Below are 5,908 nucleotides of genomic sequence, written 5' to 3'. Positions count from 1 at the left end.
TTCCTGCAGAAAGCATGCCAATTCTACGATCCCTGAAAACTTGCGACATCTGTGGCATTGTGCTGTACAGTAAAACTGCACATTTTAGAGTGGCCTTTTATTGTTTAGGGTTAGCCCTAACCCTAACCCTAAGGCACACCTGTGCAATAATCATGCTGTCTAATCAGCATCTTGATATGCCAGACCTGTGAGGTGGATGGATTATCTCGGCAAAGGAGAAGTGCTCACTAACACCGATTTAGACCGATTTGTGAACAATATTTGAGAGAAATAGGCCTTTTGTGTACATAGAAAAAGTCTTAGATCTTTGAGTTCAGCTCATGAAAAATGGGGGCAAAAACAAAAGTGTTGCGTTTATAATTTTGTTCAGTGTATAAAAATATAATAAGAACAAAATAAGAATTTTTGTTTTGATTAAATCTATATTGTTTTTGTTTGGATCAAAAATAGAATTTAAATTAATTGACTTTCTTCAACAAGAAAAATATACTTTGTGCCAGGTTTTATAAAATAGTTTTCATAGACATAGAAAATATTGTTTAGGGCAAGTTATTTATTTTTCATTGACTCAAGTTAAAAAATATAAATGTGAATCATTACCCTAAATTTTTTTAATTGGATGAATGAAATTTTTTTCAGTGAATATAATTGGTTTGTAATTAAACTCAATGTTCCACAGTGATAATTTGCCAGCTCTGTTTGTTTTACAGTGAGGCAGCACACCGGTACAACGGATTAAAGCTGAATTACACACATGCAAATATGGAAGCGCACCTGCACACAAACCTGTGCAACATGCACAAAAACGCAAAGGCAAGCATACACTACAATTCCAAAGCTCGGGGTCAGATATATATATATATATATATATATATAGGGGTGGAACGATACATGTATTCGTACCGAACCGTCACGGTACGGACATCTCGGTTCGGTGCATGAGGCCTTACAACGAATACAGGCAATTCACCGCCAATCCAGAAGGATTGCAGCAATGCAACGCTGTTTGATAACCGGCCACCATCAGAAGAACAACGCGGTTCGGTGCATGAGGCCTTACAACGAATACAGGCAATTCACCCCCAATCCAGAAGGGGGCGTCCGCAGCAATGCAACGCTGTTTGATAACCGGCCGCCAGCAGAAGAACAGCGAATGCCATGAGTTGTGCACTTGAAAACAAAGCCCACTAGACAGTGACTATGTGCTGATTCTGAATGAGTCTCTCACGGACTGACAAAGGAGTATACTTTAAAGGCTTGTGCACTTAACTGTTTGCGAAATGGAGCTTTGTGCTCGTGTATCCTACCTCTCTCATTCGGCACAAATCCAAATATTCCATAATATTTCCATATTTGCGATGTAACGTATCTGAATGCTGCCATTTGAGTTTCCTTTCTGTGAACAAATTAAGCCTGTCACAAAAATGAACTGAAACTCAGCGTACATAGGCTACATTACGTGTCGCAGTTTTTGTCCCTTGTTTATCTGTAAACTAAATCAAATATATTTCAAGAATTTATTCCTTGTATGTATATATGTACTGCAGATTTTATATATATAACAATGTAATAATATTTAGTATTTTCACATCTAGGTGGGAAATTTTTTTTTTATTTGTACTACCGTCTGTTCAAAATAAATGAAAAGAAACTGAGCATAATAGATTTTAATTTTTTTCCCGTTGTACCAAAATCATATCGAACCGTGACCCCCGAACCGAGGTACGTACTGAACCATGACATCTGTGTAGCGTTCCACCCCTAATATATATAACTATACTGTATATTAGGGGTGGAACGGTTCAACTTACTCACGGTTCGGTTTATATCACGGTTTTAGAGTCACGGTTTCAGTATGGTTCGGTATGTGCCATGTTTAGGCAAAAACTATACTGCCAAATAAAATTAAAGAAAATAAGAATAATCTATCTAACTACAAGCAACAGCACAAATAAATACAATAGAGTAAAAATACAAATAAAATAAACAGTGATTTTCAGTTTTTTTTAGGTAGGTCTAACATTAGTTTTCAGGTACAGAAATTGTGCTATGTTTAGGCAAAAACTATACTGTCAAATAAAAATAAAGAAAATAAGAATAATCTATCTAACTACAAGCAACAGCACAAATAAATACAATAGAGTAAAAATACAAATAAAATAAACAGTGATTTTCAGTTTTTTTTAGGTAGGTCTAACATTAGTTTTCAGGTACAGAAATTTAATAAAATAATGAAATGTAAAACAAATTGCATATTTGACTGTATAAATTAAAGATGAATCTTTATTAAAGTTACAAAAACTATTCAATCAAGAGCAGTGAGTGATTTCTTTGTTGTTGCTGTTTGATTAATATTAAGAAAGTGCTGTCACTTTAAGAGAATGCACTGACCCAAGTGCACTGATCCAGTACGTTCAGCCGGCTATGTCTGCTATAGGATACTTACCAAGACGGACATAATTGTTGTGTGAATTTGTCCATTTATACACAATACTTCAGAGAAAGCTTAATATTTGCACGCGTTCTGAGGCGCGGGTTTGCGTGCTTCGGATGAGAGCACGCACAAATCTTCTCACTGCACGCGCGAGCTCACATCCTCTGGCTCTAAAATGTTCAAACTGGCAAAGCTTAAACGAGTTTAGCACAGATATCAACGTGTGCTGTTCAGGTCTCACCTGTGCGCACGCACTATCAGCACCCGGGTGATGACGGAATAAATGACTCATCAGGCTCATATTCCAGCATACGGCATTCGCATTGAACAAGAGTGAATGGTTTGTCCATTTTTTTCATCACTGTTGTTGTCATGTATTGGGAAGCCAGAATGCGCATCCATCAACAGAAACATATATTAGCCGAACGCTGCTTGTTTTATGTGTTATTTATAGCAAACCATATTACAGATGCATTGTCAGATTTAAGTTGAACCATGGTCCTAGCGCATGCCGAACCGTTTGTGGAGAACCATAAGGTTCGATTTTTTTCCGCAGCGCGAACCATTCTACCCCTAATATATAAATATATATATATAGAGAGAGAGAGAGAGAGAGAAATTAATACTTTTATTCAGTAAGGATGCATTAAATTGATCAAAAGTGAGAATAAAGACATTTATAAAGATTTCTATTTCAAATAAATATTTTTTTCTATTTAGCAAAGAATCCTGAGAAAAAAAAAAAAAGAAAAAAAAAAATCACAACACAACTGTCCTCAACATTGATAATAATAAATGTTAATTTAAGCAGCAAATCAGCATATCAGTATGATTTCTGAAGGATCATGTGACACTGAAGACTGGAGTAATGATGCTGGAAATTCATCATCACAGGAATAAATTACATTTTAAAACATATTTAAATGCAAAATAGTTATTTTAAGTTGTACTCATTTTCAAAATATTACTTTTTTTTTTTTTTACAGTATTTTTGATCAGATAAATGCAGCCTTGGTGAGCATAAGAAACTTTGAGATTTTTTAAATAATTCTTACCAACCCCAAATTTATATGCTGCAGTTTATATTAATAATATGCAACGAAATAAAAAGGCAACAACAGCAATAATAATAATAATAATAATAATAATAATAATTTTTAAATAATAATATATTTTGTTTTGTTTTAATTTTTATTATTATTGGTATCATGGGCTTTTAACTCTATACATATTAAAAATACTTTCATAGCTTGTGGCTTGTGTCTAGTCTGTCTGAAAACAGAAAACACAAATTAAGGGTGTACAGCAGGGTCAGACTACAGCCAGGTACCGTCCGGGTAAAATGCTCGAAATAGAAACGCTCGCGGTGAGATAGACAGTGACGCATCTCTCACACATCTGGGCTACTAGCGTGTCATTGTTCACACCCATCCGGAATCAGACGGTCACTTGGGGTGACAAGACTGGCACTGGGGCAAAGGGCCATTTGCGAGACTGCCCGGTCCATCACTTAGAGACACAAACGCCAGCTTTACTGCATTACAACTTACAGTACAGAACAGTCTACTTTGAGCTTGAGATATGCCTGAAAGGACTTCAACAAGTGCGCTAATTGGTGTACTAAAGCGACCAACAATAGCTAATTTGATTTTACTAATTCTCAACAGAATTCATCATTGAGGAACCGATCTAAACATGCTGCAACAAATACAAGACCAGTTTTGTAGACCATAAAGATGACACACGGGTTTACAAATACCGTCATGATTCATTGCCATAGGTCTATCACTATAGCCGCCACCTATCTCTGACTGACAAGAGGACGTCTGAAGTGATATAGCTGATAAAGAGGGAGGAGATCCCGAGAGGTTCAGTTAGGGTACAAAATCAGGGATCAGATTAAGGACACGGGCAGGAGAGAGGCCCAAGAGAAGGACAAGGAGAAAGAAAAAAGAGGGACCTCTGCTTGTGTCCGTCACTCCAACTTTAAATCAACAGCTCTGCTGGATGTGGCCGTTCAAATAGCCACTGATGCTACTGAGAAAGCAGAAGCGTGAATGCAACTGTGTCAAAGGGAGGCCACAATAAAAGAGCTACAACAGAAATACAATAGAGCTACAGACGGACAACAACGAGCCTTCAATGATATACATTGTGGTACAATGATATAAGGGAGCAATAAAAGTGAAAAAGATCTGTAGCCAGGGTCAAAAATCGACAGGATATTTATTACCAACTCTAATTTTTGTTGTTTTTCATTTTTAATCCAAAAAAAATATTTAATTAAAATACATTAAAAAAAAAGTTCATTTTCATTCTTACAATTTAATATAATAATTACACTGCAGTTCCTAATAAAACCGAACTGGGTTTAATTATGCAACAAAGCAACTTTTTATTAGCATTTGGCACTTGGTGAGTGTTAATTTTGGACCGGGGTTGGAGCTTTTTATACAGGGTCCTGAGAGGACATTGCTACAGGCTGTATAAAAATGTCAAAAACGATCATCATTTTCCAGTTTTTCTACAGCTTAGTTACTAACAATATTATATGAGTGCGCAATAAAAGTAGAGAAGAGTTGCAGCCCTTTGTACAGAGTCCTGAGGGGACATGACTACAGGGTGCACAATAAAACACAATCATCTTTCTCTATCTTCACATGGTAACAGCAGTCAATAAAAGAACAGAAACACCAAAAATGTACATGGCTAAACAACATATTAGTGCAAGCATAACTATGTAACGCAACTGACATACAGTAAAGTCCAAAAGTCTGACATTGAAAATCAGGGATTCAAAATGAAATTTAAACCTAAAAAAATTAACAGCTTTAAGATTTGGAAAAATGTAAATGTTAGAATGTAAAATGAAGTAAATTTAAGTAAATGGATGACATCATGTCATTTGCTTTTAAAGGGGTCATATGATGTTGCTAAAAAGAACATTATTTTGTGTATTTGGTGTAATGAAATGTGTTTATGCGGTTTAAGGTTCAAAACACACATTATTTTCCACATAATGTACATTATTCCGCGTAAACATAAAACCATGTCTGCATTTGTGATCGGGGAAATTATGAACAAGCGCTACTCTACACTGCTCAAAACTCTCATTTGAATCATCAGTGGCAAATCATTTAAATATGAAAATGTACTTCCAGACTGTGAGTCAGAACAGCCGGCATTGTGGTCTACTCTCCCAGGAAACAGTCCTCGTCCTCCATAAAATGCACTGCACACATCTGAATATTTGGGTTGAACTGTTCTGGAACAGTGTTGTAAATACAACTTAACCACTGATTTCTAGTCGTGTCCTCTTTTGGAAGGCCAAAGTATTTTCGCTTTCGCAGCGAAACACAGAGTCTTCACAACATGGCGGCGGCAGCAACAATAAAGTTACGCCGCCTTTCTTGGCGTGAACATTTGGGCGGCGTTATGCAAATCTTCCCACACAGTGACGTAGACATGTGGGGG

General features: G+C 36.3%; 1 protein-coding gene across 2 annotated transcripts in view; it reads right to left on the bottom strand.

Moving 5' to 3' along the window:
* Positions 1-5,908, bottom strand: part of LOC107742090 (adenylate cyclase type 9-like) — a 47,024-nt gene that overhangs the window by 36,881 nt on the left and 4,235 nt on the right. The gene's annotated exons all lie outside the window — the stretch shown is intronic.

Source organism: Sinocyclocheilus rhinocerous, unplaced genomic scaffold, assembly GCF_001515625.1.
Source record: "Sinocyclocheilus rhinocerous isolate Xijiao unplaced genomic scaffold, SAMN03320098_v1.1 scaffold2873, whole genome shotgun sequence".
In the NCBI taxonomy this organism is placed as follows: Eukaryota; Metazoa; Chordata; class Actinopteri; order Cypriniformes; family Cyprinidae; genus Sinocyclocheilus; species Sinocyclocheilus rhinocerous.
This window is presented reverse-complemented; position numbering and strand designations above follow the sequence as displayed.